Source organism: Nycticebus coucang, chromosome 15, assembly GCF_027406575.1.
Source record: "Nycticebus coucang isolate mNycCou1 chromosome 15, mNycCou1.pri, whole genome shotgun sequence".
Lineage (NCBI taxonomy): Eukaryota > Metazoa > Chordata > Mammalia > Primates > Lorisidae > Nycticebus > Nycticebus coucang.
In genome coordinates, this window is record NC_069794.1 from 20264715 (window position 1) to 20291159 (window position 26445).

Genomic DNA, 26445 nt, shown 5'->3' on the forward strand with positions numbered 1-26445 from the left:
ATTCCATCAAGGAGAATGGTGATGGCCTGGGGACAGTGCATGCAGGGGAGAATAACCAGGCCTTTATTTCCAAAGTGTAGAGTACAAGTGTCTCAAAAGAAGAGCAAGGGCTGCCTCCTGAAGATCTCATCCTCTGTGTTTAAGACTCCTCTCAGTGTTTGTTTGCTTACATTAAATAACATAATAATTTCCAGCGAAAATATTCACGTTATTTTACAATAATTTTACTTTGCCATGGTTAAGCAGAGTATCACAACTAACCACAAGTAACTTCTGAATTTTCTATAGTAATGAAAAAAATGTTTGTTTTTTATTAAAAAAGAAAATTCCACTCTTGAGAATACAGCCACATAAACGGAGTTTCTAGGAACGAACATCTAGCTCTTCCCAACATTATTTACATACTTCAAATGACATATTTTCAAAAGTAGATCAAATAATCCCCAATTAGATCTTTCAAATAATAATTGATGAAACTCTTTGACATTGATAGTATCAATGGACACGATAAAAAACAGTAATCTTAATAAATCTTTTTTTTTTTTTTTTTTTTTGGCCAGGGCTGGGTTTGAACTCGCCACCTCTGGCATGTGGGACCGGCGCCCTACTCCTTGAGCCAGAGGTGCTGCCCAATAAATCTTTTTCAAACAACTTTGAGGTCACTTTTTTGTGCAGACATGGAGGAAGTTAAGAGTTTAGTTATTCTGGTATCCATTAAGAATTTGGCAATAAACACCAATAACAAATAGTAGAAGGAAAACAGTGATACTTGAGTTGTTAATAGGTAAGAATATTCTTTATTTTGGAAAAATCAAATAACCGGTATAGTAAGCATCTCTTAAATCTCTGCAGCACTATTACATTATTCTTTACTGTCTAAATATTCCAAGCAGATTGCATATATGGTTCCTTTATTACCACATTAAATATTAATAATGGGGACAAATAAGATGAATAAATAAATGGGGAAATGCATAGCTATGATTCAGTCCTTGTCTGACCCCGTTTGGATTTTGTCAATTCATCTTCAGGATACCCAGCCCTTGGTGAGCATGAGAGTGTGCCTCACAGACATCCAAGCGCAGGAAGCTTAACTGACAAGGCTCATCGCTGCCTCACTCTAAAATCTATTTCTGCGGCTGCCCACTAGTCGGTGACTAAGTGCAGCAGGTTCTTACAGCAGGTTCATCATTGGGAGGCACAGGTTTCCTCCAAGGACCAAATTTGGCTCAGAATTCCCTCAAGCCCTTGCTTAACCTTTCTCAGACTGTGCATCACTCTTAAATGCTTCCATTGCTCCTTCCCGCCGGGTCAGATTTTCCTCCAACTACACCTTTTCCAGCCTTACCCAGCTTCCTCTCATTTTCTCTCCTAGGGATGTCCACTAATAAAATTCTCTTGTGTTTAATCCCTTCCAACACCTATCTCTTGGAGGACCCAGACTGCCATTGTATAGTGTTCATATTTTTCCCAGTCTGCAGGTTGGGAATCTGGGATCTGAAGACGTTCAGGAACTTTCCCAAAGCAACACCATTTGCAAAGTGTGGAGCAAGGATTTAACCCCTAGGAATATGAGCTCCAAAATACAGTATTTAATACAAACTCCTGAAACTAATACATGTATAAGTTACAGATACGATTAGCGTGCTGCAAAATGTCATATTTTCCTCTAATTATAACCTTTCAAAGGTTTCACTGTTTACAATTAAGAAGAGACATATCATTTCCCCCCCCTCCCAAACCTCCACAAACAGTTCCAAGCGTCCAGCTAAAAAGTGACATAAAAGCTGTTGTCGGGGGAGAAGAAACTAGCAGACTGCAAGTTTGCCATACGGTTTTCCCATTTCTTGGAAAATAAAGTCACGATGCAGGCAATGGAAACAAAAACATCTCTTCGTTTCAATTAAGCTATTAATTGATTCACATTTTGGTTTATTTACAAACTGGAAAACTTCCTTTTAAGTGGCAGGAATTAAAATTGATCAAGAATCTCATTCTGAGCTACTTTATTAATTAATATCAGAATCACTTAGATAAGGAAACATACTGAAAGATAGGATATTTAAAATACTTCAAAAGAAATATAATTTGATAAAATCAGTTATTCTTTTCTATTTGTATAAGGCTCAGAAGACCTACAATGCAATAGTGTTTTTAATATATACAAACATGAATGGTTTAAATGATAAAGACAGATGTTACCAAGTGTTAGCAAAGATTTGACACAATTGGGACTATCTCCCATTGTGGATGGAAATGTAAACTTATGTAAACCACCATTTGACATGCATGCTAAAATTAATCAGATCCTACAATTCCAGGTATATGTCCAGCATTGTTTACCAAAAGACAAGTGCAAGAATGCTCAGAGAAGCCCCAGTAAGCCCAAACTGGGCAACCCAAAGGCACACGTATGACATTAGTGTGGGCAAATAAATGACAGTAGATTTATATAACAAAATAATACACAGCGATGAGAATGAATTATAATGAATTACAACTATATTCAAAAATATTGACAAATCTTATAAACTAAACATTTAATGAAAAAACAAGATATATACTCTAAAATTTTATTCATTAAAATTCAAAATACTTATCAATTATATTCTAAAATTACCATAAAAAGTAGTGTCTAGAATAGGGGCGATATTATGTTTTGTTTTTTTCACTTTCATCCAGGTTACATGGTAGTGCTCAATTTGTTGATAAAAAATGCATTAAGCTGTGCAGGTAAGATCTGAGATTTCACTACATTGTATGTATTGTCAGCCTAAATAAAGCACTTGTGTTAAAAACTCCTTATGCTGTTTTTCTTAATATGTTTACCACAGTTTTCATTAAACCATCATATAAATAAAGGATACATGTACATAATTTTAATATGCACTAAATGTTCTCTCAGTCACTAAATGGGTACTCTAAGATCCTAGTTTAATATAAAAACTTACACCCTGCAGGTACTAACGTGCATGCAAAAAACATGGCTTCTAAATTAAATAATTACTTTTTTCTGACAAAGGCTTTTTATTTGAATTTCCTTGATGAAATTTTAATAAATCATTAATTACTCCCTTTTTTCTCTAAATGTCCAAGTAATGGATAAAACATTCCAAGGATCCCTATAGAAGTATTGTTCACATTTCAATGAGAAGGAGGGAACAGAACACAAAAGAGGGAGGGAGAGAGGGAGGCAATTTTTTTTTTTTTTGTCTGAGAAGTAATAGACCCACCATCTGGGCTTGTTTCTTCTAAGTGCAGCTGGTAATGGACGACAGCAGTTGAGCACCAAGACTCGCTCCCCAAGTGCCTCTCATTTTTCATTAACAAGGAAAAAAGGCAAGCACTGATACATTTAAATTCTACAAAAATGTATTAAAATGATGATTAACAAGATTTCAGTTTGCCCTCTGTTGAACATATAAAATATTTAAAGAAAGCGCTAATAAATCTATAGACAGTGTGTCAGTAGGAAGTCATTTCTCCCAACTTTATCAACATTTCCTATTTGGAACTAATGCCATGCCCTACTGGTTGAGATTAATTTCACTTTATTCAGAATACAGCAGAATTTGGTTCAGATTCACATCAAAATTACAGTATATTCATGTGCATTTATAGAATTTCGGGAGGGAAATATCTGGAATATGACCTGGATTTCCATACGAATCAGTTAAAGGAGTCTTAGAAATCTTTGATAATTTCACCGGGACAGAATGTAAGAAAAAAATTCTTGATACCAGATGAGGAAAATTATTAGGGCTTTCTCTTTTTACCATTGTTGCTGTCTATAGTTTAAAGATAAACAATGGGGACTGCGTGGTTGCTATTCTTACTGTAATTTTTTTGCTGTTCATTTACTACTTTTTGTATAAGTTGGTTATATGGTTGAGTATTAAAATTCCTTCCATTTCCAGAGTCCTGAGTCACCCAATTTCTAGGAGATAAAACACTAGTTTTATCTTTGGCTCTGGTAAATATGTTACTACATTGAGTTAAAAGGAGGTCTGGAAAGAATGTGGTATGTATTCATCAATGAACTCATTGTATAAGAACAAATTTTCCTTTCAAACTACTTCTGGGCCTCCTTTCCTGGTTCTGGTAATAAAGATGTAAGTTAGTAATAGATACCTGGTTTTTGTAAGTCTTCCTTAAATACGTGCATGACACAGACACTGTATTGGCATGTTGCTTTGTGCACATTCAGTAGCCCCTTCCTCTATGTTGAGAGTTCTAATCTTTGAAATGTCAGAGCAGAAAGGAGTCATGTATTGATATTACACGTGCCAGGTCTATGGAAATAAGTGTTCATTGTAGACAGAAGGCTTAAGAGAGATGAAGAGAATGGAGACATCTGTAGAATCAATTCAAAATCATCCAACCACTATCTACCTCAATGGTTGAGCCATAAAACTATTAGTAAGTTAACCTCTAACATTTACTTGCCTTTATAATTATATATAAATAATAGCTAAATTTGAGACCTATACTTCTAAACTTAAAAATGAAGTCAAAATAAATGAAATTCATGGAGACCTTCCTATGATCTTTATTGCTATTTATATATAACTAATTTTATATTGAAAATATCATATTTTGTGATAGCTATGAATCACAACCACATTATTTTACTAAGATAAGATAAATCTCATTTTAATAAGATAATGTCATACTTTGTATAGCAACCATAATGAATTTCTACCATGCTACCACAATGAATTGAATAAGAGCACGTGTAGAAAGACTCAGAAAACAAAAACTCATTAAGAATGGATATTAAGGGCTGCGCCTGTGGCTCAGTGAGTAGGGCGCCAGCCCCATATGCCGAGGGTGGCGGGTTCAAACCCAGCCCCGGCCAAACTGCAACCAAAAAATAGCCGGGTGTTGTGGCGGGCACCTGTAGTCCCAGCTGCTTGGGAGGCTGAGGCAAGAGAATCACGTAAGCCCAAGAGTTAAGAGGTTGCTGTGAGCCGTGTGACGCCACGGCACTCTACCCGAGGGCAGTACTCTGTCTCTACAAAAAAAAAAAAAAAAAAAGAATGGATATTAATCACTCTTCACTTTAACTGTTCACTTGACAAAGCATGTTTCTCTGCATGCTGGTTTAGTCAGGTGAACCACAGATAAGCAGTTCCATGACAGTTTATAGAATAAATAGCTGTGTGAACTTGAGAGACAACATTTCTCCATGAAAACCAAGTGACTGCACATGCAGAATCAGTAGTTTTTAGGAAGCTGCCTTTACAAAAACATCTAAGAAAAAAGCATTGTAAATGAGTTTTTGCCTCTGTGAACAGTAGTACTTCCCTTAACCTTCTCTTAATCCTCCTTTCCAATCTCACCAAGAAAGGATATATACCTTAATTACAGTTAAAGCTCTGAATTTACAGTTTTAATTTTTTTTATGCTTTTTTTAAATTAAATCACTGCTGTGTACATTAATGTAATTATGGGGAACAATGTAATGGTTTTATATACATTTTGAAATACTTTCATCAAACTGGTTAACATGGCCTTCATTACATTTTCTCGGTTATTGTGTTAAGACATTAATATTCTATACTTAGTAGATTTAACATGTACCCTTGTAAAATGCATATTCAAATCAAGTGATGATACATTTCTGGTTTATTTCATAATTACCCTCATTTGCGCTAAAGTGAGTGTCCAAATTTCAAGGGACCAATTCTATAAATAATCAGTCACATTTACTGCTATATAAATTTTGGAATGTCACACTAACTTGCACTTTCTGACTATACACATTTCCATCCTTATACTAGTTTCCTGTTTTATCTTTGACAGATTTATGATGATTGATAATCACCACTTTGCCCTAATTTCCTGTCTCACTTCAGTGTTTGATACCAATATATACAAGTAAATTGCTATTTAGAGGATAACTATTATCTGAGTAGCAATAACTAAAATACTATTTTGAGCAAACAAATCAGTCAAAATAATTTAGGGTATAGAGTTCATTAAACTAATTTTTATTAGAAATACTATAAAATTCCAAAAGTCCTAAATCATTTACAGATTTTTTTTCAAATATAATTGACAACACCAATAATATGTTTTCACTTAAAAAAAAAAAAAACTGCTGACTGCATCAAAACATTCTTTAAATTTAGTTGAAAGATACTATAATTCTAAGATGACCAATATACTACTAAAATGAAACACTCAGGTACTTCATACCAGTATAGAAAATAATAAAATCACAATGAACTTCTGAATAACAGAGTATACTAGTTTCCTAAGGCCACAGTAACAAATTAACACAAACTTTGTTAAAAGGACAAATTATTCTCGCATAATTCTGAAAGCTAGACATCTGAATTTAAGATGGCCCTTTGGACAGGGCCAAATTCCCCTCTGAAGACCCATGGGGAGAAGTCTCCTGTGCCTCATTCTATTTTCTGGTGGCTCCCCACATTTTGGCATTCTTCATATTTCTACCTACCTCACTCCAATATCTACACTTGTCTTTACATGACCTTTTTCTCAGTGTGTCTGCCCGTCCTTTTTTGCCTCCCATAAGGACACTTATAAGTTTTAGGGCCCACCCTAATCTTATTTCAATTTTTTTATATATATCAGCAAAACCCCTATTTACAAATAAAGTCACATTCTAAAGTTCCTGGTGGACAAGAATTTTGGAAGTTCTCTATTCAACTCACTACACAGAGCACTGGAAAGACAAAAATCTGGTAGCTGCCTGAATGCAAACCAATTGTTCCTTGAACTTCATAAAATTCATGTTTTATTATTCCAGAAGAAAAATTTTATTACAGTAAAATAGTATTCCTATCTCACAAGAACATCTCTAATCATAGCTTGTTTTCTAACATTTATGTTTTTATTCAAATTCAGTTGGCCTTAAGAAAACTATTTTAGTAAGCTTTGGAAACTATCAGTACAAAGGATGGAGCATTTTCTGTATTTTCAATGACTCTACGTCCCTGCAAAAACAAACGATGGTATGGACAATTTCTAGCTTCTAAATTCATCCACACAAACAGCAAAAATAGAAATAGCTTTAAAAACGATCTGCTCTTCTGTGATGCAGAGGCCCAGCCACCTGCTCTGAATCTGAAAGTTCCCTGGAAGCAAAAAAGGGGTCGTTTATTGTGAAGGTGTTGAGAGCTGATTCAGTGGGGACTCGCAAACTCATACAGGATAAATTTCATGTACAATTAATGCTAATGTGATAGCAAGATTGTGACAATATTCAAATATGACTAATTTCACAAAATTAGCTATACTCATTAGGCTCAGTTTAGTTGTCCTAATTTATACGAGTACCACAAAAAGAAATAATTTGACTCTTCTGTTTTCCATGTCTTATTTTTTGTTGATGCTTAATAGTAAGAAGATAGTTTAACTGGGATTTTATTTGTTAGCAATCCGTTCTCTTGTTTTATCACCATAAGACAGTGAGAGTCCTTAGCAGATTGCTGAATCTAGCACTCTGCCTTCAAGAAGAAATAAACCTAGAGCAGGAAAATAGTATTCAGCATTCAGCTCTTGGCCTATGTAGCCTAATAGATATTTTTTTGTCTGTCTTTAGTGACAGTAACATAAATTTAAAGCTAGAAAGGACCTTAAAGGTCATGTAGTCCAACCCAGCATCTTTTAAAACAAAATGAAGACATATGTTTACTTCATCATTTTCAACTTACGCATTGTGTATTCCCAGAAAAACTTTTAAAATAGTTTATAAGAAAGATGCAGACACCATAAAATGTAGGCAAAATGACAGAATAACAAAGGGAAGAAGGTGACAATTATATGAGGAGACCAAAGGAAGGAGACACTCCCCTTCGGACTAAAATTTATCCCTAAGTTTCTTTTTATTGAAGCCCAACAGAAAACCTAGAATCAAACAGGTCTTCTTAGCTAAAAAGAATAGTATATGCCTATGTCAGCAGCCATTTCTTCCTATTTCTAAACTCTTAAGCAAAATTTCCAAATCTAGGTGACAATGAAGAATATAATGAAAATAGAATAATCTTCAATAGCTATTTCAAAACTTTTTTTAAAAGATCTAAGTACACACAACCTTTTCTTATAGAAAGCTTTGCTGAAATTTTGCATGATATTAAGTTACATGATGTTAATTTGTCTGCCTGATGTTATTGTACTGGGACCTAGTTTTCTGACTTACTGAAAAATTTAATCTTTGAGTATTTAGAAAAGCAAATGGTTACTATTTCCCTGGGTCTGTTTTTAGTTGATATTTTATGTTACCTCTCATAGAGAATAAATTGTTTGGGTAATGTATTGAAGCTCAGTAGAAAAAGAATTGTCAGAGTCAAAATGACTGAAGTCACAAAGTAAAGGTTGGGTTGAAGAACTGTGCTGCTCCGCTATACCACACAGCAGATAGGAACACGGCTGAGCCATTTACAAGCAAACATACACCAAGGTGAGGGAAATATCAGCCATAAGGTGACATAAATTTTAATAGGTATTTTCTAATAGATTTATTGAGCCTACATTTAATAAAATTATTTTCTTCTTTCTTTCTTCATGATTGAAAATCTGTATTTTATTTAGAAAGGAAATAATTTTACAGATGTAATTTTCAGACTTAAAGTCAGGTCCAATCAGCAATGCTGTATGAATTGAATGGTCTTGATAACTGGTCCATATATTTTGGGGTTGGGAATGGCAGCCAATCAAACGTATCAAGAGCTGGTTTTTATAGCTTGTATTATGAACACCTCTTGGACTGCTCTTCTTTTATTTAGGCTTCACCCCAAAATTTAGTTAGAATATTTAAGTTCCAGGTATATTCACATAAGAACTAAACAAAAATTTATATACTTATATGTACAGACACACACATGGATAAACCCATGTGCACACTCACACACACACAAAACACTCTCTCCCTATGCTTACTTCTAGTTTAGCAAATACATCGAGTCCCTGAGCCCATGGAAGAGATGTGAAGTCTGAAAATATTTGCAGTAATCTTTTCTTAATGAGAACAACCCCGCAGTAATTAGCATTTAAAAAAATTAAAATTTGACTATAACAGTGTCAATAGCTTCTTCAATTCCAAATTAAAGTCCTGTTCAATAATTCTATTTTTAGGTCTGTTAAATCACAAAATAAAAACTGATAGATTTTAAATCATAGTTTTTGTAAAGAGGAGGCTGGAGAGAAGGAGGTAAGAACACAACGGAGCTTTCTGTCCATGCCTCACCTTAACTACACTACAGTCACATTTCACTGTCCATTGATCCTCGGACAATGATGGACATACGTAACAAAATTTAATTTGCATCCATTTACATATAGGAGAGAATTGCTTCTCCAGATATTTCTTGGCAAATTTTATCATGAGAACAGCGGGACGTAGTTCCATAGAACTACACATGCCTAGGGACTTTTGGATTCTTAATCATTACAATTACCCTGCAAACACATTTGACTCAGCATATGAAAAAATACGCAGATGCAGGATTTGTGATGATCACCACAGTCCAATGGAATATAATTTTCTGATCTCAATGTCCTAGAGATTCCATGTGTCTAGCAACCTTATATCCCTTTCAGAAGGGTCACTCTCTCCCTTACCCTCTACTGTTCTTCACCAGTCCTTTAACAGACAGAAACAGAGAAGGCAGCGGGCCCAGGGAGGCAGACATGACAGTTGTGAGGCCACCAACCTAGGAATGTCAGAGTTGGAAGAGGCAAGGAACGGAGTTTGCTTCTCTTGGTACTTTAATTGAGACCCAATTAAACTGATTTTCGACTTTGACCTCCTAGACTAAAACGGAAGAAATATCTGTGGATTTAAGTCACTCAGTTTGTGGGAATTTATCATATCAGCTATTAGCCATGGGAAACTAATTTTACCCCCCAAACAAGAGCACCCCTCCTAGGTTACCCACTCTTCTTTGTAAAAGTTGTCAAAATTAAAATGGCGCTATTTATATTAAAAAAAAATAGAGATAGAAAAGTCTATGGAGAGAAGATTCTCAGATATGTATGCCTGAGAAGAATTATCACAAAACAAAACAAAAAAACTGCAAAATGCAACAAAGACCATCACAAGCTTAAACCAAAAAATATTTCTGCAGGACATATGCCCAGTAAAGGCCTATCCAACCTTGTGCCATCCATGTTACAGATCTTTGTAGTCAAGGATATTACCTCAAAACAGTTATGTAGTCCTTTTCATTTTCTTTAAAAAAACCCTTTATCTCCCTGGATACACACATAATTTAGTAAGGCAGAGGAATTTCCATCCCAGGGCCCTATTCCAGAACAAACATCATTTGATTTTAGAGAGCCTCCCTCTGTTTGTTTTTCAGGTTGACATAAGTCATGTCCAGAAGTAAGATCCAAAGCAAGATCACTCTTGGAAAAACTCAGCTGGATCCCTTGTGTAGTCCTCCTCTGAGCCCCCTGAGCTATCCAGCCTTCCCACCCTGCTGAGTCTTCTTACAGGCCACGCCTCCATGGTTGGGGCAGAGGCTTTTTCCTTTCTCCTTTAATTTGGGATTTAGTTTGCTTATAAGGCCACCTTTAATAAAGGATATTATCATCCCTTGTGGGATGATAAAAGGCTTTGTGTCTTTGGTATACAGGCAAACGTCTTCCTGGCTCTGATTTCTATTGAACCGACAGTTTGTCTCGAGGCTCGCCTTTGTGGTACTTTACGTTTGGTTCTTTCTCTGCATCGAGTATAATATTTCCTTTGACCTCCACCCTTGGGGTCAGATTTCTGTGAGCACTCTGATGTCGGTGTTGTTTGGTTTGGTTACACATGTCTGCAAATGATTTGGCTCTTTCCCTTTCTTGTTTCTGGAAAACTTCTGAAAGGAAAACTAAACACCCAGAATGGTGGGTCTAGATTATCTGATTAAAAGCCACTAGGGTAGTGCCCATAGTCCAAACTCCTGACCTTCTGTGTCAGGATATATAAGATTTTTCTTGCTCTCAAGAGATTAATAAGAAATGGAATGGGATCCTTAAGTGTTATGGCCTGTCAGGTTTTCTGGGACTCCAGTCAGAATTAGGGTTTCTCCTCGTGCTTGTTTCGGGATCAGTGGTCATCACGGGGACCATTCGGACTCTCTGAATTTGTTTTTCCTTAGTGCCAAATTTAAAAACTAGGCAGAACTATGGAGTTAACATGTAGAACCTTCTAGATTCACTTTTTTTCCCTATCTACTTCAGATCTGTTAACTTTACTTTAGATATTGAAGTAAAATTCGCTACTTACAGCATTCCAGACAAGATAAAAAAAAGTTTTAAAGGGCCTTCAAATTGATAGTTTTGAAAGTTGTAACAGCTGCATAGAAAGCAACAACCTAAATAACTTTTGAAAATGTAAATTTAGGTTTGCTGCCTAACAATTCCTGGGTGATATTTTATTTTTTTAAATTTATTTCTTATTAAATCATAGCTGTGTACATTAATGCAAAAGCCCAAGTGCCCATCGATCCACGAATGGATTAATAAATTGTGGCGTATGTACGTCTGGGTGATATTTTAAAAGAAAAAGAACTAGGTAAGTGTTTATAAAAATTAGGCTCTCAGATCAAACAAGTAAATTATTGATGTCATAGCCATAATTTATAAAGAATCTCTGTTCAACATAAAAATTGCTTTGTTGGCCATTCAGGGAACAGAAAATACTGGGGGGAAAAAAACCCTGCTGAAATGTTTCCCTGGCCACATGGACTAGTCAAGCAAGTAAGACCCACAAACAAGGATAAATTTGTTACTAAAATTTCAAGACCAGCTGAGGAGGTCTTTTTTTTTTTTTTTTTTTTTTGAGACAGAGTCTCACTATGTCATCCTGGGTATAGTGCTGTGGCATCACAGCTCACAGCAACCTCCAACTCTCGAGCTTAAGCGATTCTCTTGCCTCAGCCTCCCAAGTAGCTGGGACCACAGGTGCTGCCACAATGCTTGGCTATTTTATTTATTGCTGTTGTCATTGTTGTTTAGCAGACCCAGGCTGGGTTTGAACCTGCCAGTCTCGGCGCATGTGGCTGGCACTATAACCACTGTGCTATGGGCGCTGAGCCTTATTTTATTTTTTAATACAGTTCAGCCAGTCCTGGTTAAAATGTAAACATTTACATATTTCATTGTAAAATAATTTAAAACTAAAAAAGAGGGAGAAACAGGGAAAACATTCAAAAAGAATAAATTGCTTTACACAAAATTTTGGTACACAGACTTCACACAATTAACTATTAGACCAATTTAATCCTCGTGAACAAGTCATATTTTGTTAGAAATATAATATGGATCCAACTTTCTTTTACAAGCTGGTATATCTGTATTATTGTCTCATGACTATAATCCTAAAATAAAAGCTATAAAATCTTTGTGGGTGTACATGGGTTTAGGTATGTATGTATGTGAATTATAGTGTATGTTGTGTCTACATGGTAAAATCTCACATAGTTGGCCATTAAGGAATTCTGTTAGAATCTGTTCAGTTTGGTTGAGATAAATGAGTGCTCACATAACCCCAATGCCTTTTAGTTTACAGGACATAAGTAGATCTTCAAGAAATGAGTTGGTTTTAAATTAGTTGATGAAAAAATATAGAAATGTCTTTCATAGCATATATTTGTTTGCCAGGTTTCCTGGTCAGACAGTATTGCGATTGTCTCTGCTAGAGGTTTTAAAGTACCAGGGTTTGACACAAAGGTATATAAAATTATAAACCCAGCCTAAAAAAAAAAAACAGAATAAATTTCCTTTCTATAACTCTTTGATACATACGAATGATTTAATAATGTTGGCTTAAAAATACCTATTTTTTGTTATTGGTAAAAAAAAAAAATCATGTATATAAATTTAGGGTTTTATTTATGTGAATACAGAATATTCACAGATTATAAAAATGGTTAACAAGTAACTTAAAATGACTAGTACTGTCTACTATTTCAGTTTTCATATGTATAATTTCATAGGTATAATTGTTACTAGAGATAAATTAGATGAATGTAATTGAGATAAATGTGCAAAAATGAACTTATTGCACAATTTGAAATCACAAGGTTTTTGTTAATTCAACTTAAGTGATATTTATTAAATGTCTGGATCATTTAATAAGATAAAAAATTAAAATAAAAATTGCTAAATGTAAACATAATTTTATTCTTGGCTTCTTAAATTTTTTAAAAAGATATTTGGATCTATTAGGACACACAGAAATTTTATTATGAGAAACATGTTTCTAAAATTATAAAATGATTCACATCTATAACATATTGATATATAATAATTCAAGATTGTTTACCTCCTAGGTTTTCACTCAAGATTAGTGTTACTAAGTAGACTTATAATTTATATACAATTCTGTGTACATAGCATACCAAAAAATAGTGTGTGTGTGTGTATGTGTGTGTGTATATATATAGTTTTTGTTTTTGTTTTTGTTTTTTTTAGACAGAGTCTCACTTTGTCACCCTCAGTAAAGTGCTGTGGTTTCACAGCTCACAACAACCTCAAACTCCTGGGTTTAAGAAATTATTTTGCCTCAGTCTCCCAAGTAGCTGGAACTACAGGCATCCACCACAATGCCTGGCTATTTTTAGAGAGGAGGTCTCACCCTGGCTCAGGCTGGTCTCAAACTTCAACTAGTGAGCTCAGGCCATCCACCCCCCTCAGCTTCCCAGAGTGCTAGGATTACAGGCGTGAGCCACTGCGCCTGGCCATAAGGTATGTATTTTAATAAGAAAATAAAGGCATAAAAATGTTTTCTTCATTGACAAAAAGAATACTATCTAATTTAGAGTTTATTTAAAGGTTTATATCAAAATATGAATTTAGGAAAAAAATAAAAACAATATAGAAATGAATCAGTAAGTAGGAGAGAGATGTGATGAAACTTATGTGCACTAAGAAGTATTATTGGTAAAAAAATGAAAAAAAAGGTTGAAAGGAGAATAATTTAATACAAGAACAAATATTTTGTGGTAAAATTTTTCCTAAAGTAAAATGACTGAGTATGTAATGAAGAGTACCAAGTATGTAACAAAATATAGTACCAAGTAGAAAGGCCAAGCATGCCCTTGAAGGTCTGTGTCAACCATAAAAAGTTCATAAAAGATAAATTTATGAAAGGAATAATGTATTAATCCCCTAACTGTAGAATTGGAAGGGAATTATTTGTAGGTCTTTCTAAATATTGAGCTTTGATATTGAAAATACACTGATACAAAACTAAGATTTCTGTCCCTCATGTTAGAACAATAAAGTTTTCTTGAAGTATTGATCTATTCTTAATAAAAATTGCCAGAGATTATGGGATTTTAATTCTGAAATCTGTTTTTCTTTAAATTTCAACCATTTCTTGAACTGCGAATGCTTCCTGTTTCAGAGTTTCTATTTCAACCAATTTTTTTTTCCTGAGATCCAATTAATTTCTCTAATTCCAAGAGAACAACACTATCTTTTCTGTTTAGAATAGTAATTTCACCTCTCAAGGTAGACTTTCCTCTTGGAAAGTTCTCAAATTCATACCTCAAAAGCTCAACTTTCAGCAGGTCACACATCATTGCCTTTTTTCTTCCCTTCTCTTTCTTTGAGATGGCACTCTTTGTTTTGTTTTGTTGTGTAGCTGTGGTGATAACTCTTTTAACATTTTTTGTTAGCTCCTGGAACATTTTTCTTTAACTGCTGTTATGACCGAAGGCTGAAATGTTTATGTTGAGGATCAAGAAAAGCAATGTTTTCCTCTAGTACCATCTGACGCTGCACTCGTGGCTTTTCTTAAAGTTTGAGTTGTTTCACAGAAGCAGGCAACGTCCCATGCTGGTACTAAAAGTGATGTATTACCCTGCTTGTTACTAGTTTTCGTGTTCACCCTCCACTAGAGTATGATGTACACTCATAACCTTGGACACACTCTTCCTGTGGCTGATTAAATTCAAGTACAATTTCATCAAGCTTTACTTTCAGATTATCTAGATGGGCTTTCCATAAGGAAAGGAAATCATACTGGAAAGGATTTCCCTTAACATGTTTGGTAAATAGACTTTAAAAAACAAAGATTTTTCCTTCTATTCAGATTAGTTCCTGTGTTGTCTTTATCAGACTTTTTTTAAGTACTTAAGAAAACTGAGCTCTGAAAGGGTTAAGGTTTTACACTCATGCACATTTTTGTACTGCTTTGAAAGTGTGGGATAATCACTCTGGTTATACTTCACAGTGACCTATGATCCTCTTTTAAGCAAGTGTTTTGAACCTTTTGACATCTTTGGCAGTCTTTCTCAGAATCAAAATACTAAATTAAGCCTTGTTGACCTAAATTTAACTTTGCCCTCTAGAGAACCTCAAAGGCTCTATTTCTCAAAGTGTAGAAGAAATATTAAATAATTAATCTTGTTTGTTGTATTAAATTTTACATAAAGCATTTTTAATGATAAGTAATGCTAGACCCTAACTCCGTTATCTTTATGGGTATGTTATTAATATATGTTTCAAATATCATATAAATTCATAAAAATCTAATATAACCAGTCATAATTTTGGCTGCTATAGTAAATCTTCCTTAAAGTATATTTGCATTTATGTGTTACTAAATGCGAGTATTCTAAAGATTATGTAAAATTTATAAAAGTCTGATAGTCCTGATATGATACTGTCAGTCATGATTCTGGTTTTTCTATGAAAATGTTATAAGTAACAGAAACAACTACATTTCTTTGTCAATTGTAAATTGTCACCAGATTTTTAACCAGGGTTATTCTAAGTTTTTGTCACCCATAGTTACTGTTTTGAATTCTTCTCTAAAGGTCATCAGCAATCAGATGCATGGAAAAGACTCTAAAAAGTACTCTTAAATACAGGTTTCTAATAAATTTTAAGAATAATGGATTTAAAACATTTTTTAAAAACTCTAATGAAGAAACTGATGAATTCATGAAACTGCTAACTGAGGTCAAACAAGACAAAAACTACATGAGATTAAGTAACTGATGGAGATAATGTTTTAAAAACTTACTTAAAACTTTGTTGATTTTTTACTCAATTATTTTGTTTTCTGAATTTAAGAAATTTTTCTCTTTTAAGCTATCTACAGTTTATAGCAATTTGGTAAAGTATATTTCCTATAAACAAAGGTGGAAACATTTGCTTTTTCTCCCTCCTTGATCCCTCCAAATTTCAGAAACCATTTGTGAATATTCTTAATTTCCATGGCAGAAGGGTTGATCTTGCAAAAAAGGGAAAGAAAATACCATGCTAAACCCTCAAGAAGAGAGAATATCCTTAAAAAATATTTGTCTGTCAAACCAAGAAGAAATTCATAGAAAATTGCTTGAAATTCCTTTACCATGAATAGTATGAAGACATGCATGGCATTTAGGAAATAGGTGATGAAAGTTACATTAGGCCCCAAATGGCAAAGTGGGAGCTAGCTGAGAACTAAAAAGGCAGGGTTTATATGAAAACTAAAATGCAAGAACAGAATTTCCATCCACAGTGAAATCCATGGAGAAAGAAGCTGACATACCAAAATGTTCAATGGTAATTGAATCAGAACCCTGGGGGAACAAAGAAAGATAAAATAGTGACAGAAAAGAAAGCAGATGGGTCTGCCAGGGACAAGAATTTCAACTCAAGAATTATTTTTGTACCAGAGAACGAAACAAGGACAAGTAGATCTGAAATAATCATCAAAGCTATAACTGAAGCATAAATAATAAAAGGACTAACCAGATTCTAGTGTGGAGAGAAGAAACATGGAAGATTGGCCCATTTTTAGACACAAACTAGCCTAACTCCTGAATTGTAAATTAAAAAAAAGTTCCTTAAAAGTAAACTAAGGTCAGGCTTATATCAGTGTTTTCTTTCACTCTTTTAGCACTATTAGTAGACGTGGAACTTTTAAGAGAATAAGAATAGTACCAGGAATATTACAAACTTTGTCTGAATGCAAAGCAATAGCTTCTGTATACAACATGGCACCAATTTGTCCTTCCAATGAAAATTCACTCAAGGACATATGGCTAGATGTTAGAAAATAATTAAAATTAGTATTTCAAGAATTTGAAAGTTGTGAAGCCAAAATCGTGGGAGGAAACAACTGATTCAGTTAATTGTAAGGTTCATTTTACATATCGTATGCATTTACCACAACAAAATTATCAAACTACATTTGTAAAAGAAAAATACAATAAATAATTAGTAACATATTTGTAACTATATTTTATATCCATGTTACAAAACAAGATGATAAGAATTGTTAGGGGGCAAAGTAAAGACATTCTATATGTCTTATCTAACATTGGATAAACTCAAGAGATAGAATTAAAAATTTCAGTAGGCCTTGCTGAAAAAATCCAGGTTTCTTTTAACATGACCATCCTACTCTACGCCACACTCATTTCCTCTTCTGATTATTGAAAAAGCCTCCTAATTGGTCTCCTAACTTCTGCTATTGATCCCTTTCGTCTCTATTAACACAAGTCTCAGAAAGATATAAATTAAATTCAGATCATATCACTTCTCTACTTAAACCCTTTGAATGGCTCCATCTTGCCTGAAAAACAGACGAAGTCACTAAAATGGCCTACAAGGCCCTTGTTCCATACATGTCTTTCCTCCTTCATCTACTAACATTGTTTTTCCTCATTCTGCCCCAGCTACACCGGCTTCCATGATGCTGTTGCTGGAATGAGCCCACATGATTCTGATTCAGGGTCTGTGCCCAAGCTGTGCTCTCTTTGGAGTGTCCCCCCCAACCCCCACTCAGGGGAGCTTGATTCTTCCTCATTTCCTTCAAGTCCATCCTCAAATACCTTCTACCTGATACACATGTGTCACTGCCAGGTGTGGCAGTTTTCAACGCAGTCCAAAAATAGGTTGACATTTTTATCATCAAAAATAGGTCTATGTCTCTTCCTTTGAAACTGTGATTGCTACAAACAATAGAGTATGACAAATAATTCCACATGATAGTGTGACTTGTAAGGTTAGAGCGTAAGAGACCAGTGAGTTTCCACCTGGTTCCTTTGGAATGTTTGATCTGTGAGAAACCAGACGCCATATAAGAAGCTCAGCTACCCTGACACTAGCATGGTAGCTAAGCCACACACAGGCACTCCAGCAGAGTGCCTACCCTCGGAGCCCAGCCGGCCAGCCACATACCATCCTATAAGACAGAGAAACAAAGCACCTAAACCCCTCCAGACTGACTGACTTGCCAGCTGAGGAGCACTGAGTCACCCTGGTTAAGGACATAGGAGCAGAAGGCTCACTCGGGTGAATTCTGTTGGAATTTCTGACTTACAGAATCCGTGGGATATAAAAGAATTATCGTTTCAACATATGAAATTGTGAGGCAGGCAGTTCCCTGAGCAGCATTGTAACACCATGTACTTCCACGGCCACACCTCTCTATTCTCCTTTCCTGATTTATTTTCTCCTAAACTATATCATCTTCTAAGAAATCAGTTAATGTTTATTTTGTGATAGTCTCTAGTACAGGAGAAACTTTTACATGTTTTATTCACTGATATATAAAAACCTACCGATAACACAGTTAATTTTTATTAAATGTTGAATAAGTGATAGTAATTGGTAATAGAGGTTATATCTGTACATTTTTAACATTAAAAAAAAAAACAAAGATACATTTCACGGAGGTGGAAACAAACTCACAGAATGCTGTTTAATAAAGAAGCATAAATAAGATCACAGAAGTCAAAACAAAAAATCAGGTATAATAAAGAATCTGAATAATATCACTTATTATTATAAACAAAGAGTTTAAGACTAAAATTACCGAAAAGGGAAAAATCCAAAAATAAAACCAAAAATCAAACTCCATTCTATTCCTAAGAAATTTACAAACTGTTCCTAAAAGTTTAACAATATAAAAAGGTACAAAGACTAATAACATGAAAATCAAAGATTTTGAGTAGCAACTTTGATTTCAAATTAAATATACTTTGAAGAAAATGGTACAAGGCAAAATAGTCGAATATCACTTTTAATTGTGACATAATTAGCATGCCTCTAAGTTATAAGTGATTAAATAATGTTTAAAAGATATGATGGGTACATAGGGCTTCTCTGTATTTGTTTGTAATTATTTTTCAGTCTGTAATTATTTCATATAAAAAGTTAAAAAATAATCCAAAGTGAAATCCTAGAGAGTGTGATTTAAAAACAGAAAAAGCAAAGTTGTAAGACACATTAAGAAAGGAAATATCTTAGAAATAGCAGACTTAATCCTTCAGATTGAAGGAATGGGGAACAAACAAATGTCTGAGGAATAAATACTTTTAAGAAACTTGATTAAATTAAGTACAAATTTATTACTGAAAAAAGTCTCTTTAAGAAGTTGCAACTTTACTTGCAATTAATTATAAATCCATCTGCAATCTGAAACTTTGTAACATTCCAGTTCTTTTTATTTTCTTAATTAACATACCTCTATCTAGTAGTATAATAAAGTGTTAGTCACTGTTAAAAATACCTTACGGTATGCCAAAGGTAGCTACAAAAACAAAGATTACTACTCTGGGAAAATGCAAACACAGGGAAGATATGAATTGTCAAGCCTAATTAGAACCATGTTGGAGCTCACAGATTCCAAACAGACTGAATATTTCTGTTTTATGTAGAGAAAAGGGCATCCAGTAAAGGACACATACAAACCATTACTCAGGAGACCAAACCTTACAGACACAAGTCTGACATTTCCTATTTCCTTTAAAACAACACTGCAAATCTCCTGGAACCCACAGCAACAGCCTTGGAGATTTGAGATTACCTGATAATTTCAGAACTGATGTTTGACATACACAGACGTGCTGAATATTTTCCTTCAGCCACAGGAGATCTCCAGCTCCAGAAATCATAAGTCAAGGGGGCATACACTCAATCCCTTCTTTGTTATTGAGTGGTTTGTTTTTGCTAGATAATTTATGGAAAATTAGCACAAAATGACAGCTAGGCTATGGTGTAGGAATACCAAGCAGACAAGAAACTTGAATATCATTACTAACACAAGATAAAAAAGGGCATTCGGCAAATAAAGGGCAAAGGAAAGAATCAACCTAAGTTTCTCTGCAATGTTAACTCTGAAATGCAGTTTCAGCAAAAGCCTGGGCTGAGGTAGTTTCGTTGCTTTATTTCTTGCCTAAGCTGTATTTGAAATCCTCCACAGCTAAAGATCCTATCCAAAATCCTAACAAGTCTTCATTGCTTGTGAATCAATAGTTTAAATTTTACCATGGTAAGTAATTCAACAGAAGGGTAGTCAAAATATATGGGGAAAGATGTCATCACAGTGTTATTTTGATGAGACAAAATTTTAAAAGATGGACATATATGTAAGTGAACTGTGGGATATTCACTGTAGGGAACCATATACAAACATTGGAAATATTTAAAAAACTGCTTAACATGTGCACAGTCTAAGCATAGCATGTGAAGTTAACAAATGCAAGATTAAAATTGTTTATATAATTATTGCCTCAATCACATAAAAATTATGCTAATGCCTAGAAAAATTAATAATAAAATTTTCAACTATAGAGTGATCATAGTGATCATAAAATTCATCATCCATATTAGGGGCACCATTGAGAGTGAAGGAAGGCTTACCTATGAATAGCCTAGGACAACCGGTCCAAGTCCGGATTCTCTTGGAGACACAGATGTGTCATCCTACCTGGTCTGTGCTTACTATGTTCCAGGAACCCGGTATATTTTATCTCATTTAATCTACAGAAGAACACAGGGATACGGATAACATTATTATTCATATTTTGTAGATGAGGAAACTGAGGCAATAGACAGTCAATGATTGTGCCAATTTGGTATGTTAAAATTTAAAACCGGACAATCTGTCTGGAGAGTTCATACTCCGGATCGCTACACAAAATGCTTCCCAGGAACACTGCAGAGAAATACATCAACATACTAGGAGTGGATTTAGAGACATGTTTATGCTTTCTGAAATAGTTCAAAATTCTCTAGATTTTCTATGCTGATTGCACATCATTTTGAACAAGAAAAACATGGAAAATGATCCTAATGTATTGACACAAAAATGTTGTGTCCATTTGTTTTCAGTGTAAAAATATAAAATAACAGTGATAGTGGGTTAATAAATCAATATCTTGAAAGCAGGTTGACATTTCATTTTCTTAATTATTACATTTACTGATTTTATGTAAATAATGTAAAACCATTATTAGCTGTTTCTTTGTCCTTTTTTTTAAGGTGTATTCTTCATTGTTTTGTGATTTTTTTTCTTCTCTTTTTTTTTTTTTATTGTTTGGGATTCATTGAGGGTACAATGAATAAGGTTACACCGATTCCATTTGTTAGGTAAAGTCCCTCTTGTAATTGTGTCCCGGCCCCAGGAAATATGCCATATACCCCCCACCCCTCTCCCACCTCCCCTCGCTCCCATCCCTCATTCCTTTTATGTCATAGGTCTTTTGTACAAACACTAGTACAGTAGCCATCAAATACTATCTGCCAGACTTGATACTGACTTCTCTTTCTGTATTGAATATATGCTAACAGGATCAATAAACCACAGTGATGAAGGACACGGGGTATGGAATATACAATGGTATCCTTATTTCTTTATCATTTTCAACATGAAAGGACATTGGCAAGTTTAATACCTATGTTATAGTTACCAAAACAAATAAGCCAACTTCAGTAAGGTATTGCACATTGATATATATATATATATATATATAATCATAAATGTCTCATATGTATATCATACGTGAGTACATATTATATGGATACACACATTAACATCGTTATTCCTATTTTAAAAAAGAATTCTTACTTCTCAATTATTGTTTAATATAGTGTCCCCAATGCTTCCATGACTCTTAGAATTTACATTTAATTTTTTGAACTTTAGTGATACTCCTGATTGTAGAAATCCTTACTAGTGTTTTTAATTCAAGAAGATGCTTCTCCAGTCTTTTAATTCACCCTCTTGGTCTGTCCTGAGGCATCTCACATACGCTATGCTATTTCATCCCTCGTCAGCTACTCTGGAACCACAGTGGAGGTGCTAATATAATAATAGCTCTGGAGCTGGAAGGGAGGCACCATCACCATCAGCTGGTGTCATGCTTCCATTTCTAAAGAAAAAGAAAACGGTTTCCAGAGAGAAGTGGCTCCATCCATGCCTTGGCAGCCTCTCTCCATGAGGATCTGCTGAGGGCTTCTCTGTTTAGTTTCCCCTTCACAGGTCACCATTTCTCATTTCTTTTCCTCTTTCCACCAATATTGCACCTTTTAAGACCTATGCATGTTATTATCTGTGCTACTAGAACTTTAGATTTCTTCTTGATTTTATCCTTTCCATCACACACCTTAGGAAGTCTTCCTGTTATTGTCAAGAAAAAACTAGTTTTAGGCTCTGTACTATCTCTGTAGTTTAAGGCAATGCTTTTCCCTCTCCCTCACTCCATTACTATGTAAGGAAGAGTGAAGTTATTTTAAAAAACAAATCACTGCATAGATATAAAACCTAATTGAAAGTGACTGAGTGAAATAAACTTAATTTGCAAGTGTAAGACTGCACTAAGACCAAAGTAATTTACATATTAAAACTATACAGACTTTAGAATATCAGAGTCCAATCTTGTAATTTGTGAATCTGAGCCAAAGAAAGTGAGAAGTTATATATTGACCCTATTTTCTAAGTTTAAAAGTAGTATTGTGCACTATTGCTACATATTCTGATTTAGATAAATTTATCTAATCTAATTTTAGATTAGAGTATTTCTAATCTAAAAATGTGAATTGCAAAATGCCCCCTAATCTGAAAATATTCAAATACCAATGTGACATCACACGTGGGAAATTGCACGTGACCTCTTGTGATAGTCCACAATCAAAACACAGGGGCACTCCACATAGCGTATGCAGCATCCCCGAGGGAAAAATCAAATTATCTTCAGGCTATGTGTACAAGGTGCATATGAAACAGATAAATTTCATGTTTGGACTTGGGTCTCATCCCCACGATATCTCATTATGTGTGTGAAACTATTCCAAAATCCACAATCCCAAATCCTTCTGGCTCTGCGTATTACAGATAAGGGATACACAAGCTGTGTTTCTTTCCAACAGGAACATTGATCAACTCAAACACATTTGTCAAGACTCAGTTCTTCTTCCAACATATACATGTTTCATTGGTTAAGCAAGAAACGAAAAAAACAAATTCACTCAAATGTATGACAAATGTATTAATTCACCCTGAATTTTATGCATAATAAATTCCTAAACTCTATTCTTCCCAAGCACATTCACTGTGTCTTTCCAGATGGTGTCCATAGTGTGAAGACTCCAACTGATGAAGAAACTTACTGTTTCCCTGAAGGTACTTCAATCATGGTAAGTGCCCTGTCAGTGTAGGTAAAATTAACTGCACGGTAAATATCATGTCACATGCTCTTGAGTAATACATATATTTAATCACAGTTGTATTCAAAGGGATAAATTCTAGCCCCTGAATTGAAGTACTGTGATCATTTCATAAGAGCTTAGGGTGCTTGAGTTACTCCTCTTACTTTCTAATAGCTTAAATTTTATTTCATCACGCTTCATTCTTGTCGACAACCCTCAGGAGTGATAAATTAAGGCTCAAGACAAGAGTTACTGTTTAAGTAGTTTCATCTAGTCTTTTTCTAATGAACCGGTCTCTTATTCTTGAAGCATTTTACAGTCTACAGTGAATAAAAGAGTTTACCTTTAGAGAAGTGGGAATAATAACAGTATGAAAAAGAGGGCAGCGCCTGTGGCTCAAAAGAGTAGAGCACCAGCCCCATATGTCAGAAGTGGCAGGTTCAAACCCAGCCTGGGCCAAAAACTGCAAAAAAAAAAGGAAAGAAAGAATGAATGAAAAGAGAAAAAGAGAAATATTTTCAATTCACTTTGGTGAACTTGTGAATTTGATACAGTGTGTTAGGTCAAACCGCCCTTCACAGACAGTCTTTATCAATGAAGGAATCCAAGTAAGTGAAAGAAACGTTCTTCGAAAGTCATTCTATGCTCGTGTTACGAAAATCAAATCAGTACTTGGGCTCCATTGTTTAGACAGAGAAAGATGCCCTATAGTCACCAAATTAAATTCCCAATGATAATGCAAGTATAAGTTACTCAAAGAAAACGTCTGTGACTCAAAAGAAAAAGTATAAGTTAAACTAAAAAAAAAAGCAGCAATGACAAAGAAAGACAAATATATTAAGTAGCAAATAAAAAGTTAAATTCAATTTATTAAAAGTAATTTTCACAAGATATTGGGGGTAGTATGGTATATTTATCTTTTTTCTGGTACTCTGTATTTGTTCAAGAATACAATTTATGATCTCCATAGAGCAGAAGAAAAACACCATTACTGGACACTTTCTCACCCATATCTGCAGCTACATAGAATCTTTTTTTCCTTTCCTCCTTTTTCAACAAATAAAATATCATTCTTCCTCTCAAAAGACAATCCCTCTTGTATTATCAAAAAAACTGTTTCTTGACTTAGAGATTTTCTTTTAAATTATTTTTTATTAAATCGTGACTTTGTACATTGATGTACTTACGGGGTTTAGGGTACTGCTTCGATATACAATGTGAAATGCTTACATTGAACTAAGTAACACATCATCACAATTAAACTCATTTCTTAATAGTTCACTACATCATGCACATTAGATGAGGTCCCCCCTTTCTATACTATATCATACACCTCTCTGCCATTGGCCATAGAAACCTGCATCTGTATGCCTCACATAAAGCAAACAAAATAATCATGGATACTTCATATCCCCTTTAACATCTACCTCATTTTTATGTTCCTTTTCAGCCAAATTTCTTGCCTCCAAGTCGTTACCTCTCATGAGTATCAGTTTCCTTTAGTGCATTCCCATCACATAATTCCTCTAGAATTGATACTTTTCAGTGTCTTCAATTATCTTCACATTGTCAAATCCTGTGGTTACTTTCTAGATTCATCTTGCTGGTCATCTCATATCATTGCTCCTCCTTTGTAATTCTTCTGCCCCTGTTCACAGCATATATGACCTTGAAAAAGTGTGACTTCTTGAATAATATCACCTTGATTTAAATACAATGCTTTACACCATTTTCTTGAATTTGTAAAACCATCAATATTTCCTATGGTGTTTTAACCAGTTAGATCATTTAAGAGCACACAATTCCCCCAACAATCACATTGAGAAATTTTGCTATTTCCCCTGTTAAAAATTTTGAATTTATCCCCAAATATTGCAGAAACATGAATAATATTTATTGGATGGCATTTTCAATGGGAAACCCACATTATTCGAAATGCTATATAATTTTTTTCATTTATAATAAAATTAAGAATATTTGGTTAGCAATATCTAAATTTTTAATTGATTTCAATTAGTGTCTTTATTTATATGACTTATTTGAATTTCTAAATAATCCATCATTCAAGTAAATCAAGCTTATTGAATCAATGATAAAGCACTCTTGTTTAATTCAGAGACCTTTTTAGTCAATTTGAAATTTGATTAAAACACAATGAAAGTGAAATCCTTGCCTGTGCCAGGAGCAAGAACACTGAAAATTACACTTCACACTTCAGATAACATTTGAGGATTTATCTGTCCCTAATTCTTAATTAGAATTAAAATATCACATGAAACCTTTGTCTTTTACTTCATTGTTTCCCTTATTTTTTGTAGTTATTAAGTGACACAGAGGAAGATGCTAAAAAGACACCATTTCTGCAATTGGCACTCTGCCCTACACTGCCTCTACACTAGCTTTCTAAGGTGAAAGATCAAAGTTCAAGCAAACTTGTGATATATGTTGTGGTGATTCAAGAATGACACTCTTAACTCAATAGTGGGAGCTGATAGTTCCCAAAAACACAGCTTAAAAATCAGTTTATTTTGAATGCACATTCAAATTCAGATGTAAAATTTATTATTAGAGGACAACTAACAGGCAACCACAACAAATAGGTGAATTTAGAAATTAAATTTTAATATGAAAGGTGTACATTATCAAACTGACAGAAATTTATTATTTATTCCCTTGGCCTTTTTGAGAAGTGTGTTTATTTTATCCTTCAAGCAAATAATCTTTTGTGATACTTATACCTCTTCATTCTTTAAAAGTTCCCGAAATATGACTTGAAGAGCATTCCCTGTATATTCGAGGCCAGCTAGGTTCATGTAATATGTGCTGCAGTGATGAAACGGAGAGACAGGAAGTCACAGGAAGGAAGAGAGAGAAAGGGGGGAGTTAAACGGAGGTGGGGCAACAAGAAAAGTGTCAGAACTACGCAGACACGTGAAAATTAAACAACCTGATGATAAAAAACAATCAGTGGATCAATGAAGAAATCAAGACAAAAAATTTGAAAATTTTCTACTTAAACAACAAAAGTGACATAAGCTACTTAAAATCTCT

At 34.4% G+C, this 26445-nt stretch overlaps 1 protein-coding gene across 2 annotated transcripts in view; it reads right to left on the reverse strand.

The window, feature by feature from the left end:
* The window catches only part of GPC5 (glypican 5), a 715907-nt gene that overhangs the window by 227403 nt on the left and 462059 nt on the right, over window positions 1–26445 (reverse strand). The window lies entirely within an intron of this gene.